The following is a 22419-nucleotide window of genomic DNA, read 5'->3' on the forward strand; positions in this document are numbered from 1 at the left end:
AGTCACATGATTGCCATTTAAATGTGGCTCTTTTCATACTGAGGCTGTGCCACCCTTTCCATCATATTATGATGGAAAACCCTTTTCAGCATTTATGGTATCTTCTTCCACCTTGACAATTTTTTCCTGACTGAACAGACTGATGTCTAAAATTGATGAATGATTTCTAACAAACTTGAAACCTGAAGAGTTTAGGGTTCAAATTATCATCGATTTCCCCAAGGGCACCATGCAAATTTGTAATAAATGAATAATTTTTACTCATTATATTTTATGTATTTAATGGATGGTCATACTCTGCTCTCTTTAACCTTTCTGAAAAATTGCCTTACAATTTTCTGCTTTGTAAAATAATGAACTTCATTTGTGATTAAACTGTTAAAAACTTTTCTTTGAAACCAACCTTTTTTGGAGCCATTGATATTTTGATTATTTTTTTCTCTTCATTGCTACATATCTGTGGGACATAGGGTACCTGTTCCTTTCAAAAATGTGCTTTTCTTTAGTCATCTTTTTTCTAACAGCACATGGGAGGGAATTCCCTCAAATCTAAACATATCATGTGCCCATATGGAAAGAAATTCTTCCTTCCCAGATCAAAATTAGGGACCAGAATTTAATGGTAAGTGACGAGCCCATCTCAGTGCCATTTTTTCTTAGTATCTGATAGGCCCATTCTTCTCAATTTTGACCACATTTGGGGTTCTTGCACTTGCCTACCTTTCCTAGCTCTTCCTCTCTAGGGAAAAAAAACCAAGCCTTCTTTTTATGCAGCTGAAACACAATAGAATCAAAAAAGAAATTTGGCTTTCAAATGAGAGGAGGGAATGTAACATCCAACAGTGGAAAGAATGCCAGATTGGGTATCTAAGGACCTGCGTTTGAATCCTGGCTCTGCCTCTTACAACACTGGGCCAGTCACAAGAGTGTGCTTCAGTTTTTCATCTGTTAAACTATAGAATTAGGCCACACATAATCAGACCTCAACCTAGGTCCTTTGCTGCACAAAAACTCTTTTGCTGCAGCCAAATTTATAAAGATATAGAAATTTTTTGTTTGTTTAATCACGTGTGACTGTGCTATTTTGAGTTATACTTTGATGCAAAGGTGTGATGTCTCCAGAAGGCTCTTATTGAAAAACAACTCAATTGGAAAGCAGTTAATACCCTAACCTATTACTTTCTCTTGAACACAGTAGCACGAACTAGTTGATCAAATTAGCTAGATGTCATCTAGGAGAGGATTGGGCCTTGAGTGGGATGAGAAGCCAGAAAGTTAGGTTTTAATATATTATTTGGGGGGGAGGAGGAGAGGTGCAGGGATAAAGAAGACATAAGACATAGAGCACTGTCTATAGAGGATAGAGTTAGGTAGGACACTTCAGTGGCATAGTCCCTGGACAGCTAGGGAACAGCAGCAAGAGAGCTAGAGAGAATAGCATTTTATGAGGTAGTGGGAAAAGCATTCAACTCAGGATTATGAGAAGTAGGTCCTAATCCCAGATCTGCCACTAACTTAGTGCATGGTAATTGATGGGCAAGTCACTTTTTTAAATTTCGGTTTCCATTTCTCCATTTGTAGAATGAGGTTTTGGTGGCAGATCCATGAAGATCTGTCCAGCTTTACCATCATTTGTGTTCCACTTCCCAATTTTATCAGCAGGGCACCATTTGTAATTCTTATGTCCAAAGACTATCTTGGTAAGCTTTATAGCTTATCACACTCAGCCTAATGATGCCCTTTTCTCAGAAAACATCTTGTCCCTGCTAGGCTGAAATAAAGTATGTTATACTGGCAAAGAATAGAAGAAACCTTCTGGCTAGTGGATGTCTCATGGGTGACTTGGTCACTAATTTTTTCTGGAAGCAGCAAATCAGATAGGACCACTCAGATGACTGAGCTAGGAGAGAACTTATGTGATCTAGTTCACCCTTGTTGTTTCGTTCTACTTTGTCCTTTCTTTGCTTAAATCCCAGCCTCTGTGTTACTGAACCAACTCGTATTTGGAATATTGAAAACTTCCATTCCTTTGCTGCTTTTTAGTCCATAATGATGGCTTCAGTTTCTAACACTATTATTGGTCCTTTCAATATGTAAGCTGGAAGACTTACATGGAGAAGTGAAGAAAAAGAAAACCCTGCTTAACACTGCAATTGACTCCTTCTCTCAAAGTCTTGTGCTCTTCCCCACTTTTACCTTTTCCTAGTGTTTCTCTTTCATCTGGGCATCCTGCCTACTAACTGCTCGTTTATTTAAAATATTTGGAATAGCTGGGAATCTATGATACATACAGTGTGAATAGTCCATTTGTTCTAATAACATTTAATTTCTGGACAAAGATTGGGAGAAACTAACTTGCAGGGAGCCTTCTAGGATAAAAAGTAGGTTATTGACATTTTTAAAAAGGATCTCACTCAGCAAGACCTAGGATTGCATTCACTAATCAGTTTCTTACAATGCAAATGGGCCAAGGAACAAAAGGAATTCACCAAATTGTGTAACAGTTTTTCAAAAGTACTAGGTGGTCATGAAATATTTGAGAAGATTTGGAAGACAGATTTTTCTATGAAGTAGAAAAAATATATCTTATTTTTCTTTCTTTTTTTTGCAGCATAACTTATATGGAAATGTTTTGCATGGTTTCACATGCATAATTGATATCTTGCTTGATGGGTGGGGTAAGGGCTACAGGGAAGGATAGAATTTAGAATTCAGGTTTTTAAAGTAAATGTTAAAGTAAATAAATAATAAGCTTTTTTAAAAGAAAACTTTCTGGGAATCAAGTGACCCAGTACTAGCACTAGTGCTTCTGCTAATTAACAGTGAAATCTTGAGTAAGAAAGCCATTTACCCCCTCTTTGCCTCAGTTTTCTTGTGTGTAACATAAGAATTCTAAATCAGATGTTCTCTAAGGTCCCTTCATATTCTGACTTTCTATGATTAATGTTCTGTAGTCTACGTTCTTTTCCGGCTTTGGCATTCTGCGACTCACTTGAAAATTATGTGGACAGTTATATGAGGTTCTGTCGTTTTCAAACTGAATTCTGCTGTTCTGAGATTGACAAAAGGATCAAGATGTCAACAGAGAAGGCTGTGGCTTCTGACCTTGCTCCTTATCTTTAGGACATAGGAAACTTATTCAAAGATCTATGAAGCTTACATATGTACATATTGCTTAAACTATTTCTAATAGTCAGTGTAAAAAAAAAGTTTTCCAGGTAAAAGTTGAACTAATCTAGTTCTCAAGCCACTGCATTTTGATGATAATAATAATAATAATAATATGTATATGTATATGTCAGCAATATTCATACACATTGTTATATATGATATTGCATGTTGTGCTTATGTGTTGTATATATGTACACAAATGTGAGTATATTTACACACATATAAATTATATATCACAGTATATAGATGAAGAGAAACTGGAAATATGAATTCCTTACAGATAAGTTCCATGTATATGTCAGGTATATTTTTCTAAAGGGAGTGACTGAATGAAGTCTGGGATGGACAGGGGATGGTGTGTGTAAGCTTCATCACTCAGTTCTGCCCTCGTCCCTCAATCTTGAACCATAGTAACCTGCTTGGTTTTAATTTTATATGGAAAATAAACATTATATGAGTTCTGATGCCTCTGTTATTTGTCACTTGGAAAAGGTCAGGGAAGTAATCTAATAACAGCTCAGAGAAACCTAGCATTTGATAACATGAGCCAGGTGTCCTTAGCCACATGCAAAGCAATAATTTTGTTTCTCTTCCTCAATGGGCTTGCATTACATGACACCGTTTGACAGGTGACATCCATCATATCATCTAGTGTCAGGTGTGATGTAAGGTGGCTGAGCTGATGCTACATGACATTAGGATTCCCTGAGTAACAACTTATGACATCTGTGTTATGGGTAGTGGGTCCACCTACTACCTAATCATAGTATAGGAAAAAACCCAGAAATGTCAAGGGTTCGATAATGTGGAGCCATCAGTGAAAGAGTGCTGGTTCTGGAGTGAGAGGACCCGAGTTCACATCCTGCCTCTCCCATTTGCAGTAGTGTGACTGTGGGCTTATCACTTCATCTCTCTGGGACTCAGCTTCTGGCTCTAAATCAGTGCTCCTTTGAATATTCACACTGGAGAAAGACTTCATTTTATCAAAGGACTCAAGTGTTCTTTCAGCAAGCGCCAACTTTCTGGGCACATTACTGTTTATTTCTTGGTCATTAACTACTTGATAGAATGATTATGAGGGTAAGGAAGAAAAAAGCCACATTAAGAGGAACTTTGAATTTAAGGGCATAGTAAGGGAAGATTAAGCAGCTTAAAAATACATTTGCAACTAACTGAGAATAAAAGGAAGTCAGCTTTGATTAAACTTTGATTTACACATAACTCTAGGAATGTAGGTATTATGCAAAATAAGGTATACTCATGTCTTTCCAACTGGTTTTTTAAATGTCCCTTTTGTTGGAATCTTTACAAACTGCTAACTCATTAGAGTTGATTATTGATCTGATCTTACAAGAAGATGTTTTGGGCCAGAACCTGAAACAAGGTCCTAAGTAGAACTAATTAATAAAATGCTGTTTACACCTTTACTCATTGGAGTTCACACGTTTAGGAGATTTCAGGGTTTGGTATGAGATATCCGAATTCACACCTCCCTTGAAGCTCTTAGGGCCAGAGAGCACTATGGGAGAAAACCCATAATCCCATTCTCTCAGAAGAGTCATATATAAGCCAGTGAAGAGTGATTCATGAGAATATTTTCCACTTGGCTGGCTGGTGGTGGAAGAAGAGATTTCAGAGGAAGAAGCTATGAGTCGAGAGTTCAGTGAAGATTGAGAAGGCTCTCTCAGAGGCAAGACAGATTCAACTTGGTGCTGGCTCTGGAGGCTGAAGAAAGCAGAGGCAAGCTGAAGGACAAAACCTTTGGATTTGGAGACATTCGGAGGGAGCTCTTGGAACCAAGCAGAGAGAGAGGCCTCAACTATCTAGGCTACTTTGGAAGGAGAAAATAAACGTTTGTATTTTTATCAGCTGGCTGCATTTGGGGTAATTATTGATCTGAACTGCTACTAAGACTGCCTCCAAGAAAACCTCCCCGAGAAACCTGCACCCTCTCCCCCCAGAGAGAACTATTCTACTTATTTTAAAAGAAGAAAAAGATCACCACACCCTTTATCAAGTTTTATTTCTTTTGGTGAAAAAAAATGTTTCCATTGGGAGTTCTAGAGCTGGAGAGGACTAAGAAGTCAACTTCACTCAACAAACTCATTGGAAAGATGATCTGGAGAGTTGGTCAGTGACTCATCCAGGGTCATACAGCTTGTTAAGTGGTGAAGATGGGAGTAGAACCCAAGTCATCTGACTTGAATTAGTACAGAATTTGTCCTCTCTACCAGTGGTTCCTGAATTGTTCCCATATTGAGAATTCCTGTTTAATGACTGAGGATTTCACAGAGCCACACTTGTTTGCTAGTTTGCTATAGGTATCCTTTGAAAGAGAAAATGTATAGTGACATTTATATCAAAATATTCAGTGATACTTTTTATGGTATCAAGAAACTGGCAACAAACAGGATGCCCACTGAGTAAAGGAGAAAAGATGGGAAAGCTGTCATATAATTGATTATTTAGTGTCATAATGGGTGACAATGAGAGGAATTTAGGAAAAAAAATGTGAAAATTTATGTAAACTGATTTAGAGTGAAGTAGGGAGAACCAGGAAAAGAATACAAAACTATATGACCATGATAATGTAAATAAAAAAAAAACATTAAAATAAAGCTGAATGACATGCAGTAGTAATGATCAGTTTTGAGTGAGTGAAGAAGTTAAGAAATGTACCTCCTTTTTTCCTTGGTAAGGTAGGGATATATGGGACTGGAATGCTGCATATATTGTCAAATGTGATTGATTTCTCTATTGATTTTATTTACCTATTTTTCTTTGTTATAAGAAAAGGCTCACTGGACCACAGATTTATCTGGAAATGATTATAATAAACAAATAGAATCAATATGACTTTAATAAAACTTAAGTTTAACTAAATGTCTCAAACTTTAGAAAAAATAGAAAACATATGATGATTTAAAATTTTTTTTTGAATTCCACAACATTTAATAAATACAATTGTCTTTCATTAATTGCTACAGCATCTCCATACCATTAAAAAATGATAGTACACGTATATGTGAAATAGGGTTCTAGGAGTAGATTTATCTATTTGTCGAGATAAGCTATGTGTTTTTGGGGGTTTTTTGGAGCCTCAGATCCAAAAGAAACTGCTTATTGTGCATTGAGCCACTTATAATAAGTCCACACTACCCTTAACCCCCAATAATCAATCTACAGGTAGGAAATCATTGATTTGGACCACTCATTTAGCACTTAGCATGACCAATATTGTATTTAAATTCTTTCCATGCATGCATGTTTTATATTCCCAGATTAATTCTGACCTCCCTGAGATTAGATGCTATTTCTTTCATTTTGTCCCTTCTGGAGTGCCTTGAACATAAGGATAGAGCTAAATAAATATGTGTACACACATGGATTCCTGAAATAATCTTTCATTTTTCTGAGAATCAAGGCATCGTGATATAGCCAAAACACTATCAATTCTGGAGGCAGATGATTGGATTCAAATAACAATTCTGATGAATACTACTTGTATAATCTTGGGTAACCCATGTGAATCTCAGTTTCCTCATTTGCAATATGAGGGAGCTGGAGTAGACTGCATCTGAGGTCTTACTCAGTTCTGGATCTGTGAATCTATGCTATATTTATATTGCACTACTACCATCTCAAAGTATTAAAACAAGTGATCCAAGAGAAAAAGTCTCAGATCTGCTGGTGCTTGGCTGTGGGTTCCCCCAAACCTGTAACCAAACAACCTTGGAATCTATCTATATATAAACCATGAGAGAAAATGTCTGAGATCCAGTTGCTCATTTTCTTTTGCACCATAGCCCAAAGTCACCTTTTGCAAGGCCTGTAAAATGGATAATTTTCTCCTAAGAGAATAGATTCTCCTGGCAAAAGTGTGGGAGACTAAAAAACAAAAGAATCTTTCCACATCAAACAATACCTATGGCATTATAATTAAAAAGTGGAAGGAACACTTAGGTCATTGGATCCAGCTTCTTCATTTTAAAGATGAAGATTTGCAGAGACCTAAGGTTATGGACAAGGTCACATAGCTAGAAAATACCTAAAGCAGGATTTTAATCCAGTCTGCCCAATATTATATCAAGCCCTCTCTTGACCACTTCTTGCCTGTCCTTGATATTTACAAAGCAATCATATGTTACTTAGGACAAAAATGTGTTCCTTGATGAAGGAATTATATGATAACTTTTTTGAAAGGCTTTCATAAAAGTTCACAATAATCAAAATGAATAATTTCAAAGAATAAGTTAAGTTTAAGAAAATGCTGTTTTAATGGAACATGGTGTTAGTTTTGTTCTACCATATGAGATTTTTAAAATTATTACTACAGCATTTTCAGATGCATGTTTTAGAAAAAGCATGATGGCTGAAAAATATTCAAGGAAGATGGGTTTTAGATCAAAGAGTTTTTCATACAATTCTGATACTCATTGACTCCCAATGAAAACTCTTAACAGTTGACACAATGTGATTATATGGGGTCATTTTCTATTATGAACATTTCATTTCCTTTCCTCAGGTTATAAAGTCATCACCAGAAAAAAGGCAGTACCAGCAAATAACTACCCTTTCACCCCCAAAACCACTCAATAAATCCAACCTTTTACTATATGAGAATTTCCCATTATGCAATTGATTATTCATGGAAAGAAATGAATAAGTAAAATGATGAGCTCTTTGAAGGTCTTAGGACAAAGAGTAATTGAAGAATCACTAGTGGTGGTTACCCATCAAGTTAGCATTTAAAAGGGTAGTGGCTTAGTGGGCATAGCCACTGTTTTTTAGTTAAAGAGACCTTCTAAAGGTACCCAAATGGTAGCACATAGAAGATGTGTGCATTGCTTACATGTGATGTGGTCTTTCTATAGGGTATACGTGGGCAAAAATGGGCATTGAATAAATGCTTGTTGAATTGAATTTCATTATCGGCTTATGGTAACAGTCTGCCTCCAAATTTGCAACGTGTTAGAGGGAACAAGAGGGGTTTTAGCTTAGGTGTCTGCCAGCTTCTCATGTGGTAGTTGAACTCTTCTTTGCGAGTTCAGATTTGACTTCAGACACTTATTACCTTTATTTGCTCCAGTTTCCCCATTTGGAAAATGAGTTTCAGAAGGAAATGGTAAACTACTCTAGTATCTTTGCCAAGAAAGCACCAAATGAACAACTCAACATCAAAAAGAAGCAGGACAATCTCTAAATATTTAGGGTAGCAGCTTACCCAGAGGACAATGGAGAAGTGACCTGAGTACAACGGAAATACGACATATTACCAGTGAACAATCAAATAGAAAAAATTGGCATAAACAATACTACTGGAGAAAAAAGGAAATTATCAGTAAATAGAAGATGAAGGGAAGTTAGAAAGGCAGTCAAAAGAAAGGCAAGAGGCATAATGACAGAGAAGCTGGAAAGATTCATGAGGAGATGGGGAAGTGGAGGAAAGATGGAGAAAATATAGAATGTAGAATAGTCACTCTATCCCTTGAGGCCACCCTTTTTTTAAAAATCTGAAATATAGGCTTAAGGCAGTTATTATCTCCTATCATAGGCTTTGAAATAATCATTATCTGGTTAAGGGCTATTCACAGATTTTGGAACCTTTTTGTTCTTGAAACTTTAGATATTATTGGAATCACCATCTCAACCCACCAGATAAGAAATGATTGTCTAGGTTGCAGACATATTGTTTGCTACTTGGCTATTTGTGGGGAGCATGAGTGTCAGACTTATATCCAAAACCTTTTGATCTAAAAATCCATCTTTTCTTTTTTATTATTAGCTTTTTTTTTACAAGTAACCAAAGCAAGATTACCCTGAGGGTTGAATGAAATCAAACTGAAGGTTGGATTTGACCTTCAGGTTGGAGGTTTTCACTCTCTGATATGGGAACAGGGAAACCATAAAATCTATATAACTAGATGTGATTTTGTAACAAATCTGACCAGTCTGAACAATATGTAAGGTAACAAAATAGTTCAGATCTGTGATTTAAGGCTTTGAGGATCTAAGTATGGGCTTATTACATGAAAAATGCATCCTTGGAAAAGATAAATGTAACTGTGTAATATTGATTTTGTTAAAGATTTTAAGTCTTGGAGTTACAATTGTATAAATCACTTGTCCTATTTGGAAATATCTGCCAGGTAACAAGTGAGAGTGCCAAGGCAGGATGCAAAGGACAATTTCATACTTGAAAAGATTTCCAAATCCCTCCCTCTGTCTGTCTGTCTCCATCAGGCTCACCACATGGAAATGAGTTTGGAGTTTGTTTGGGGTTTTCCTCCCTATGACATCAACTCTGTTAGTCTGCATGGCCATTAGACATTAACCTTCACACAATGTGCATCCAAGGGTGACTGTTTCCTGCATGAGGAGTTGGCTGCCATCCAGGCCAGAAGCCCTTCTTGCTCTATGTTCAAACATCAGTGAAAGGCAAAGATGAAAACCTCTGGCTTGTGAACTTGTTGTTAAGAGGCCAGGGCACCACGGCTCAGTGGTCATCAGCAGTGACGCTGTTGTCTAGCTCTGCCCTGGAGTGGTCTATGCTTTTCCACTGCTGTGGCAGGCTCTGTTGTGTTCAGTCAAAGCATGCTTTTCTCTTAGCCACACTCTTCCTTATTTATGTTTTCCCCTTTTTAACTTTCCACTATGGTCTTCTATGAGCAAACCTGGCAACTGAGGCTTTTGATTAAAATCATGCTGTGACCCTCTTCTACCATCTCCAGTTGCTGCAGACTAGAGAAGTAAACAGGACAGTGGCTGCCCAGCATAATATATCCATGTTTCTCAGGCACAGGCTGATGAATCGCCTCATGGGAAGGATTTGTCTTTGATTACCAACCACAGATAGATAAAACGCTGAGCATGTCACCAGGGCAGAGTGGTACTTTTTGGGGAAGTAAACAATATTTAAAAACTAAGAGGCACTTTTTGAGTATTCGGGACCAAAAACCTTTTTGAGGCACAACTTTAATGAAACTTACATTGAGGTGCTGCTGGAGATGTTCTCAAATGACCAATATGTCAATTTGTTTTGTTAATCTGTACTTCTCTCTTACAAGGAAATGGTTAAGCTTTTTTTTTTTTTCTTTTTACTCTTTGCTTGTTTTGGAGGGGTTTTTTGTTTTTGTTTTTTTTGGGGGGGGTTAGAGGAGGAGGCATGGGGTATCATTGAGAAGTGCTACTAATACAAAAACCTAGCAATTACCACTCACTGATTAAGTGTCTTCCGTGTGTCATACACTGTGCTAAGCACATACACACATTTATTAAGTACTTACAATTTGTCAGACACAGTGCTAAGTGATTTATAATTGTTATTCCATTTGAACCTCATATCAGCCTAGGGAAGTATGTACATACTATTATAATGACTCCCATTTTACAGGTGTGAAAGCTGAAGCAGAAAGAGATTTCCGGATTCTGGGAGGTATCTGAATTAGGATTTGAACTTAGCTCTTCTTCCTTTGTTCGTGAACTTAGCTTTTCTTGACTCCAGGCCTTTACTCTATATACTCTAGTATACCTTCAAGTCGTAATCTCTTGGCAAGGAGGCAGCATGTACATCTATAAAAATATAAAGAATAAATTCAAAAAAATTTAACGTAGTTAAATGTAATCTAGTTAAGGACGGAGGCCCTAGCAGTGGGCATCCAGAGAGTCTTCATGCAGATGTGAGAAGAAAATGGTTGCTAAATATGAGGGATGGTCAGTGCGAAAGCATGTTGGTGGGAGATGGAGTGCTATATATGAGGAGTATAATGAAGGTGGCTAGGTGGCAATAGAGTGCTGGGCCTGAAGTCATGAAGATTCAGATTACTAGTTGACTAGCTGGGTGACCCTGAGCAAATTAACCCTTTTTGCCTCAGTTTCTCATGTGTCAAATGAGCTGGAGAAGAAAATAACAAACCACTCCAGTGTCTCTGCCAAGAAAATCCCAAATGGGATCAGATAGACTGAAACACCTGCACAACAGTTTGGTTGAATCATAGAGTGAGAAAGAGGGGAAGTGATAGTTAAAGAGACAAGAAAGATTGGTAGAGGCTGAGTTAGCAAGGTCTTTAAAATTCTAACAGATGAGTTTATTTTTGTTTCTAGAGGCAAAAGAAAGCTACTGCAGTTGGTTGAGTAAAGGAAAACATGGTCAGATCTGTACTTTAGTACTTGTTCGGAAGACAGACTGGAGTGAAGAGAGGTTTACTTTACAGTAGGGAGACCCATTAGGAGGCCCTTGGAATGATGCAGATAAGAAGAGAAAATGACAATCCAAGGCGTATGTGTAAGGGAAAAGGGTAAGCTAAGAGAGATGTCGTGAAGGTAGAAACAGTATTTTTTGACAACTGATTAGATATGTGAGGTGGGGAAAAGTGAGGATTATACTGAGATTACAAACCTAGCAGACTAGAAGAAAGGTTGTGTTACTTTAGGGGAAAGATAATGGGTTCAGTTTTGAACATGTTAAGGTGAAGATGATTCTGGGACATTCAGTTTGAAATGGAATGTTTTTTTGGCTGAAATTCAGCTAGCCTCTGTTGAAATAAACTCTTGAATTTCTGTAAACCTATTTTCCCTCTGTTATTCCTCCTTGTTTTATAACTGACAGTGCTCATAATGAATTCTTAGAAAATGAGAAAGACACTACTCAGAATCTTTTACCATCTTCCATGGTGTTTTATAAAGAAATCTTATCTTCTGAAATCATGTTGCCCTAGGCTACCATGTCTATCCTTTTGGTAAACAAATATTTGTAGAATAAGACAGTTTCTGAGCCTTTTTTTCCTTTTGATTGATTTTAATCAATCCCATTGTTCTATCCATTTCCAACTTTTATGTGGCGATATCTTGTTCAAAGTGATCTATTTAGGTCTCTTACTGGCATGCAATGTCTTATTCGTTTTTGTTTCTTTTAATTTGGTATTGATTTTGATCTTTGCTGTGACAAGTCAGTGGTCAGACTACCCACAGACAAGTGCTTCATTAATGATTCTTTACATCGGAAGAAATGTAGGTACACATCCTAAGTATAGAGGGCTGTGGGTTAAGAAGGCATTATACTCTACTACATTGATTAAAATCATGCTGTGACCCTCTTCCACCATCTCCAATTGCTACAGACTAGAGAAGTAAACAGGACAGTGCCTGCCCAGCATAATATATCCATGTTTCTCAGGCACTTGATTATTGGAACTTGATGAAGGAACTTGAATTTGGAAAAGCTTTGAAATGCAAGCATAAATGTGTCGACATTCAAATCCCAGGCCAATCTGGGTAGTTTTGTTTGTTTGTTTGCTTGTTTTTTTGAAATGCAGGACAATAAAAGTCAGAACAATGCAAAGACCTGCAGAAATGAGAACATTCTTGATAAATAGGTAGTAATTGGTGTTGTGCAACAGCAGACCAAAACAAAAATGATTACTTATTGCAGGAAGGTTGAGGTTCATCAGACAAGTAAGCAAAAGATTTTTGTTTGATGAGAGAGAGAGAAGAGACAGACAGAGAGAGAAAGAGCAGAGGAGACTGAGAGAGAAAGGAGAAGAGGAGAGAATAAGCTAGTGCAAATGGCTAATTATACTTCAGTGCCAAGCTTTCTGTTCAGGAGCAAAATTACCCTTAGGCAAATTGTTAGCTACAGATTTTCTCATTGCTAAACTCAGCTGGCAAACAGCAGACCTCTAACATAGCTCTGAATATTTGGTACCAGAAACCACGTTTTGGGTGAAGTGGGATTATTTTTAATTAGAGCTATATAAAACCATTCACTTGAGAGGTAAATAGTGTCAAACACTTGATCAACAGAAAAGAAGACTTTGGCCCATCAGGGAATTGCAAGCCTTGAAATTCTCTTAATCTCTACTTGGTCTTTTATTTCACAACTAAATATTTACTGTTTAGAAAAAATCACTCAGACAGTAAAACAAAATGCAGTCTCTACAGGTTTGTAATGACTAATTCTCTATTACCCAAATGTCCCTTTCATGTAATCACAAAAGAATTAAAGACAGGGTACCACACCTGGCATGGAGGAAAGCTTTATTAGCTATCTTTACAAACCAGAAAGTTGTTTCATTTTCTTCCAAAGACACTGAAATGTACTCAATTCACTTGTGTACTCTTTTTGCTTGGAGAAGGACTCTCACAAAGACAAATGCAGAGGGGAGACTAAAGGATAATGAAGCAAAAACAGAATAATCATTCCGGATTTAACTGATAAGGAAAGCCTTGCCTGGGGTCTAAGCTACTTTTAGGTGCTTTAAGAAATGCAATTTGGAAAGACTGACTAGTGTGCACCCAGTGTGGCCTTTATCTTTTTTAAGATGGTGCTTGGAACTTAATGAGATCCCTCCTTTTCCTTGTGGAAAAATAATCAAAACAGGGAAGTTAAATTAGAAACCCAATAATCTTACTGAATAACCCCTTGCATTCCTTGACAAAAGAAACCTCTCTGGAATATAGTAATTGTCACTTTCTGGTAACTGAGCAATAGCTATATTAGGAAACATCATTTACAAAATAACTTCTTGAGAAAGTTTTTCTACCCACATTCAAAACAGGAAGATCCAGGTTCAGTAGTAGATTGAAATCAGAGTCTCCTGCTCATTGACCTGCTGTGACCTGTTCCAACTCATAAAGTCATCTTATCTTTTAGATAATTTCACCTTTAGAAGTAGAAGCAATGTAGTTAAATGCCTGAATGATCCATAGAGATACCGTTTCATTGTCTGTTCAGAGTAAATTTAAATAAAGTATGACCTGATGGCAATAGAAACGATCAATCAGATGTTCTCCAAATCCAGAGATAAGTGATGTGCTACCTTGAATTTTCTTCTATGGCTATGACTCTACACAGCAGTTGCACTTACTGAGCTGCTTTTGATGAATTTTATGCTTCTAAAGTCAAGAGTAGGAAAGACAGAAATGAATAAAGGATCAAGAATCTGACATCATGATTGGGAATGATGGACAAAGAGAAGGGCATTGAGTTATGGTACAAAGCTTTTGTTAAATCTGAGCCACCTCAGTATAGATTTTGAATAGATGGTGAAAATAAAACTGTTTGAAAAATCTATATTCGGTATCACCTGCAGCTTTTGTTGAGCTCGCACTTTGTACAGCCTTAAATTATACTTGTGTGTAACTTTACGTACCATAGAGGTGTCAGTGTCACAGAGAAATATGAAAAGAATATCATAAAGATTGGATGATGTGATGGACAAAATGTCTAATTGATTTTTCCTCTTCTCCAAATGGAATCATAACTAAACCAAAGAACTTTAAAGGTATATTATTTTAGAACATTAATTTCATTGATGATAGGTAATGAATTTCTCTCTGCAATGTTTTTTTCCCTATTGAAATGATTTATTTATCTTTCATATGTCATATCGGGTTGCTGTGGTGGTAGTGATAAGGGTGAGTGGAGTGATTTTGGGTGGAGGGTTGGAAAGAGGCTTGTTCCAAAGTTGAAAATCTTCTGCTTAGATCATTTCCTATAGCTATAATAGATGCTTACAGGGGCAGTGTTCTCTTGTGATGCCCACATGTCAGAGTTGTTTTTGCCGAAAGCTGTTTGTTTAAGTGTACTTTTTGGAAATGATATAAATGGATTTCACAACAGAAGTAATAACTAACCGATTCATTGTTTCGATCTAAGACAAACCAAGGGCTTGTTTTTCAATTTCTTTTCTTTGAAAATTACTGGGTTAGTACCTCAAGGCAGCATCTGTTCTTCGCCAGGAAGGTGACATTATATGGGCAGAGGTAAAGCATGGAATCAAGGAAAGAACATTGTTACAAATCCAAAGCCCCTTAAGTCAGGTCTTAGTCCTGACTACTGTTAAAGGAAGATCTGGGTCTCAGTTTCCCATAGCTTAAACAAGGAGGTATTGAGGTATTGAACTAGATCACCTTTTCCTTTCAACTCAGTAGCCAAAAAGGAGCAATCTCTAGAAGTCTCATTTTAGGAACATCATTGATATGGACAGCATCCAGAAGAGGGAAGACAGGATGATGTAGGGCTTTTGATCTCTCTGACTTATAAATATTGGTGAAAGGAACTGAGGATGTGAAGGGCTTAAGATCATTCTGAACCTCCAAGTGGACAGAAAATGACCACAGCTATTGAGAGACACTGTTCTAGTATAGTGCAGGGATTCTTAAACTTTTTGCTCTCATGCCCCATTTTTGCTTGAGAAATTTTTGCACAACTCCAGGCACATAGGTATATAAAATCGGTATACAAATCAAACATTTCCTGATAATAAATCGTAAGTTTTGCAACCCCCACATTTGGTTATAAGGCTCCACATCGGATCATGAACCACAGGTAAGAAGCTGGGCTAAAGTGGACAGGATGGAGTTCATCACTTGTTAAAGTTCACTTCCCAGCTTGTTTATCCTTTTACTCCTGTAATTGTGGGCTAGCTTATCATTTTAAGTGTCTGTATCTGAATCTGAACTTTACGGGCTTCTCATGAGGCAAAAACTTTGTACATTAATCAAAGACTCTACATTGATATGAAATACAACTTGTCAAATGCATCTCTGTCTGTGGAGTGAGGGCTTAGCTTCTACCTAGCTGGAAAGCCTGTGATTGATAATGGAGCAGTGACAGGCTCTGTGATTCTTACTCAAGAGCTGAACTACTACTGTTCAAGCAGCTTTATTGCTGGGTGGCTGGTCACCAAGAGATGGAAGCATGAAAGTCTGTGTACTTAGTTGGAGAGGGTTGTGGTCTGAGCTGGAGGAGGGAGTACTTCTACCACTTTCAGGAGGCTACCCCATTGTAGGGAGGGTGGTACTACATAAAGGTCAGGCTACATGTACCCAGAGCCCAAGGAATATATCACATGGGTAGATGGATGGCCATGAATATGTACATATGTTTGAGTGTGATTATACACATATGCATGTGCATATGTATATAGATATGTGTATACATATAGGATCATAGATTTAGAACTTAAATATTTTTCTGACAGCTCTTTGTTTTCTAAACAACTTATAAAAGCCATGTTAGTTAACTGCAGTCTGCAAGTAAGGGCTGGCCACTTCTAGTTTTGCTTGTTCTCCCAGAGTGTTACAGAACAGCCTTCCTTTACCACCCAATCAGTTTGGGAATGGATCAAGCCCATTCTTCCAGACTCTACATGGTCACAGGTCATTGGAATTGATCCTGGCACTCCACAGAGCCAGGTATTTTTTTCCTCCAGGGACTGACTGGAAATGAAAAGTAAACTAAAAAATACAAAAGTGAAAGTAAAGCCATCATCTGTGTTTTATTAGCATCAGACGTTAAAGTAATGGGGAGAAGAAGATACTAAAAGCCTAATTCAGGTCCCTAATAGCTTTCCCTGAAGATTCTTTCATTTTTCCTAAATCAGCACTTCAAACTTCTTCCCCCCAGGAGGCTCCAGCGGCCATTCCATTAGGTAGGTAAGAATAATAGCCACCTCAGCTGAGTTAAATACCACTCAGAGCACAGATGCTTTTGGAGGATGGATAATCAGTACTGACCTAACTCATAATGGATGCTGTGGGAGAGGGCTTGGATACATGGGAGATTTGAGGGATCTCTCACTGGCTTCCAGATATTACCCATATCAGGTACCATTCTGAACATTCTGGCTACTCAAAATGTGGGAACTGGAAACGAACCCTATCCCTTTCCACCATGACAAATTAAATTCTTTGAGTTCCTCACAAAGAGACCTTGTTATAGTCAAACAGCACTGGATGTGGAATGGAAAGACCTGGGTTCAAATCCACAATGTGAAGCTTAATTACTGTGATCTGGGCCAAGCTGCTCAGGCTCTCTGAGAGTAGCTTCCCTCATTGCTAAAATAAGGATAGTGATTCTTGAGTTAGTATACCTTGGCTTTGTTTAGTGGGTTTTCCATATTTTAGCTATACCTTTGTGAACAGTTATTCAAATTCATGGGCAGTGAAGCATAATACCCTGATGGCTGAACTACAAGTCAGGAAAACTCAAATTGGAATGTGCCACAAGTATTCCTTTGCTATGAGTTCTTGAGCAAGGCATTTAATCTCCCAGCCTCAATTTCTTCCTCTGTCAAATGGGAATGAGTGTTGTTATGAGAATCAAATGAAATGTATGTGTTTGTATGTGAAAAGCCCCTCGCAAACCTTAAAGCACGTTGTAAGCATTAGCTAATATTATTATTATTTATTCTAGGAGAGGTAAGCCATGAAGCCAATTCATACTGAGGTGTTAGCAGAGCAGAAAGCAAATAATTCTGGCTACAGTGGAAGAAAATGTGGATGGAGAGAGAAATCCTGAGGGGAGACTGACCTTAGCACTCCCTGATTCCATTTGTTGAAAAATAGCAAAACAAAGCACGACCATGGAAGAGGTTACCCAAGGGGTGGCCACAGTCTAAAGACTTGCCATCCATCTGGTGACTTTCTAGTTATCCCTTTATTCTTGCTTCTTAGATACTGTCCTCAGTTACTTCATCTTTCAATGTCCAGATGCCCCTCAGTACCTTCTAAAGTGCCAAGTTCTTGACCACAATTCACGTTGCCCTATCCTAATTATATCTCTGGGTGTTGCTGATTTCTTGAATTTCTTTCATCCAGGAAACACAAGGGAAGATGAAAAACTTGGGTGTTTGGGGAGATCAGGAGCTCACAGCTTTCAAGGAGGAGTCTGGGGAGACACAAACACAGAATGGGGTATGGACGGACCAAAGACAAATCAAGTGCAGTGATGCCCAGGGCCAGCTCTTTGGGTGCTGTTATTGAGCACTGAAGCGTCTTCCCCAGGCTCACAACCATAGCTGAGAAGTTTCAGAATCAAAAACCAGGAGTAGGTTGGTAAACAAGAGAGAGCTCGGTGGGGGCATGCAAATAGTGTGATCCATTACTAAAGAAACACTTCAGGCAGGATTCTAGCAAGTAATGGGACCATTCAGATAACAGATTACTGTTCAGGCAAACACATTGCTTCTTTGCTGGTGCATAAAATTTCTCTTGGCTGACATTAGCAATTTTTGTCCCAGGGAGAAATACTTAAATCTCCCTGTTTCCGTAATTCTCTGATGTCAAATCAGTAGCATGTTTTCCGCTGTATGGCTATGTAATTAATGCCAGGGACCAGAAGCCTCTGTTTTTGCTTTCAACTTCCAGTCTGCATACTCATTTGGGAGCTGGAAAACAGTGGCTCTAACTCCTGGCTGAACCTTTCCAAGGAAATTGGGATTATTAATACAATGATGGCATGGGGAGACTGGCACTCACACCTACTACTGGGATTGAATATGGGATCTGTGGTAGCAGCAAAGAATTCTGTACTTGGAGACAGAAGGCCCAGGGTTTGAACCCCAACTCTAAGTGACTTGGAAAGTCTTTTGCCTCTTTTAACTGGAGATAATTATTCCATGGTCCTCTAAAAGCTATTACAAAAAAAAATCAAATAAGGGAGGGATTGTAAAGATAACAAGGTGATAAAGGCTAGAAGGTTCAAAGGCACTCTTAGAGTTACCAAGACCCATGCTCATGTCCTGCCTGCAGCTCACACTAGTTAGGTCACTCTATGGAATCCCTTCTGCTCTCTGGCCTCTATTCGACTAATTCCCTGCTTAGACTAGAAGTTTTAGAAGAGTTGCTAATAATCCCCAGATTTATATGGGTAGAAAGAGTTTCCACACTGAGTTCATTGAAATAATGCCTGCATGTACACGTGCACACACACACACACACGTGTATGTATGGGGTTTCATAGAGCAGAAGTAGTCAGAAGACCTCAGTCCTAGTACTAATACTGGTAGCAGTTCTGTGTGTGCATGTAAGTTGTGTTATCTCTTGGAGCCTCAGTTTCCTCCTCCTTAAAATGATAAAAAGAATATCCCCTAAAAGTGCTTACTGGCAGATAAAAGAAAGGAGGTATCTCAAAATAATTAAATGCTCTATAAATGTAAATAGTAGTTATTATGGGAACTTTAGCCCTTAGAATTAAAAATAATATTGGTGATCAGAATGGCCCACTGAAATCACACAAAGCCTATTCATGCTCTTTAAGATGGGGTGCAATAGAACTCATCCTTTATTATATGTATATGCAAAAGGGAAAGTCTTGTAAAGAAATTATATATGTGATGTGTGTGTGTGTGTGTGTAATAAAGCAGAAGTTCCCAAGCTGAATTACAGAAAATAAAAGTGAAAATCTCCTGCTCTTCCTCTTCTTCCATTTCTCCTGTCCTGTTTTCTACATTCGAATCATTCCTCTGGTTAAGAACTTGAAGGTGATCTCTCCCACTAGGGAATTGTAATACTTGCACAATGCAAGGGCTGGTTTAATTTAGTGGAATTTTGGTAGCTTTAATGTCTGAGGAGCTTTAATGCTAAGAGTGGAAAGTTTGATGGCTTTGAACTTGCAGGCCCTGAGTTCCTGTCCTGCTCCTTCCACTTCCCACTTGTCTGATGTTGAGCAAGTCTCTTCTCTTTAGGAGTCGGTTCCGTGATCTATGAAATAAGGAAGTTGGAAGAGATGACCTTTAATACCCATAAATAGGTTTTATCCAGGAAATATTCCTTTTCTGGAAATAAGTCTAAATTCTGGGACCATCCCACTTAAGAAATTCAAAATAGTCTGTCCTTTACACAAGATTCTGGGGTTCATGGACACTCTCTCTGAACTACTTTATCAGGCCATGTGCACATGCTGACCTGTGCAATGTGCTCCTGCCACAAGTTGACATCAGTTTCTCAGGGGAAAAAAACTATAAAGGGTCACAGGCTCCTGGTCCCACTCAAGAACTCAAGTTCTCTCAGTTAGCTCCTCTGGTCTGTCTTCTGAACAGGGGAGATCCAGAGAAGAGAAAGAGAATATCTTTGTAGAACTCTTTTATAGACCAAGAAGAGGAGGTGACATCTCTCAGAAGTCTCTCCCCAGGTCTTAGTCATCTTAGAGTCAGTCCCAGTATTAGGAGCCATATCCTTTAAGTAGGGTACTAATGATAGGCCCAGCTTCATGAAGGGGTACCCCTCCAAACAAGGATCGTAAATTGTTATCTAATCAGGTTGACTGGGAAATTCATCATATTGACCTGGGATTCCTCTGGTTAAATGGCTTTAGAGATTGGAATTTTGTCCTTCCCCTGACCTATAAAAGAAGCCTAGCTGCTTTCAGGGGATGTGTCTCATCAGGGAATGTCTCCATTTAATGGATGCCTGTGTGTAAAGAAAAGCAGAGTGTCTTTAGAAGATATTAATTACAAATTTGTGATCATAGAACTCTTTTGTCATTGTTCACTCATTTAGATAGTGTCCAGTACTTCATCATCCCATTTTAAGTTTTCTTGTGCAAGAGTTTTTACTATTTCCTTTTCTAGCTCATTTTGCAGAAGAGGAAACTGAGACAAACAAGGTTATGTAATGTGCCCAATATCACACAGTAAGTCTCTAAAGCCGTATTTAAACTCAGGAAGATAAGTCTTCCTGACCCCAGGTCTGATGCTCTATGCACTGAGCCACTGAGCTGTCCTGTGGCCTTATAGGAGCATGTTGAGAGTATAAATATAGACATAGGTAAGACCAGTGTTCATCTAATTTAACCTCCATTTTTCCAGAGTAAACTGAGTCCTAAAGAATTCAATGCTAAGATCATGAGTGTGAATGTGAAGGCTGGCCTCTGACTCCATCCCCAGTGCTGTTTCCAATGGCCATTATGGAAGTTGGCATATAAGGGGGGAGCTCACTTTTGGAGCATGAGAATCAGATAACCTGGTTTGACTGCCTGCAATCCATCTGATCTTGAATGACTGACAGGGCCTGAGGCCCTTTTGCAATAAAATGAAGAGTGGGATGAGGTTATCTCTAAGAGCCTTGCTAGCTGTGAGTCCTATGGTCTTCTTTTGCTATAATCTAGAAGGATTATCTCTGTTTCTCTAACCTTTGCTGGATCATGGTAACACTAGATGGGTGGCTAAACATTTTGAATCCTAGGGTCTAACAGTAATGGGATGTGTAATTGGATTCATCCTACTTAAAACCAATAGTGATTAGATATGGTTGGTCTCTTCGTTGGAGTGATGAAAATGGCTTCTATATGAATTCTTAGTCAACTGATATTGACCAGTAATTTAATTAAATCCCTTATTGACGTATATACTCTGCTATAATTTTTCTAAATAGATTTGTATATTTTAGTCTTCAGTTTTTGAAGTTCATCAAGATTTCTTTAGCCATCAACAGATTAATAAGCCCTTATTCCCCCTTTTTCCCCATTCCTTGCTATAACTTTATGAGCAAAGGTTAATGATGGACTATTACTATTGGTTTACAAGTCTATACTACCCTATTGCATACTGGTGGCACAATTCATAGAGACCTGGGGCCAGAGGAGATGAAAGGCTCAAATGGTGCTGCTGTCTTTTAACTTCTCTTAGCTTGTTTTCTTATCTGTAAAATGGAACTAATTCTAGAACCTACTTTACAGGGCTGTTGGGAAGATCAAATGAACATGTAAAGTATTGTGGAAAACTGTGCAAAAAAAAATAAGAGCTATTACTCTGTGCAGGTATCTTTCTATACATTAAATTATGTTGATTTCCTGACAACTCTCCACAGCAAGTAGTATAAATGGTGCTACTCCCTCTTTTTTAAAAAGGTGTCTTGTTTTTATAGGCAACATGATACAGAGAAAACAGTACTGATTCCACAGCCTGAGCAACTGGATTCAAATCCCAGTTGTTTTTCTTATGTTCTTTGTGAAAATCATTTCATCTCTATGTATTTTGGTTTCCTCCTCTGGAAAATGAGGGAATTAAATAAAATAGCCTCTGAAGTTTCTTCCAGCTCCAGAGCTGTTATTTTCTGGAGTATTGGCTTAGACTAATGTTCATTTGCCTTCTGGGAATACTACTGATGCTTCAGATAGTGTTTTTTCACAAACTTCATTTAAGCAATGATATGTCATAGTGGATAGAGTGCTGGCAGTGGAATTAGAAAGATTTAATTTACTCAATCAAGAAAAATTTACTAAGTACCTACTATGTGCCAAGCACTGTGCTAAATTTTCTCCTCCTCCTCCCTTTATCATCATCATCATCATCATCGGGTGTGTGTGTGTGTGTGTGTGTGTGCAGTCAGTCTTTAGGAATTGCAGTTTGTCATTGCAGTGACCAGGATGTTCAAATATTTCAAAGCTTTTTGACTTTTTAATATTTTTGTGATTGTATGAATTATTTTCTTGGTTCTCCTCAATTTACGCTGAAATAGTTCATA

This window comes from Antechinus flavipes, chromosome X (assembly GCF_016432865.1).
Source record: "Antechinus flavipes isolate AdamAnt ecotype Samford, QLD, Australia chromosome X, AdamAnt_v2, whole genome shotgun sequence".
In the NCBI taxonomy this organism is placed as follows: domain Eukaryota; kingdom Metazoa; phylum Chordata; class Mammalia; order Dasyuromorphia; family Dasyuridae; genus Antechinus; species Antechinus flavipes.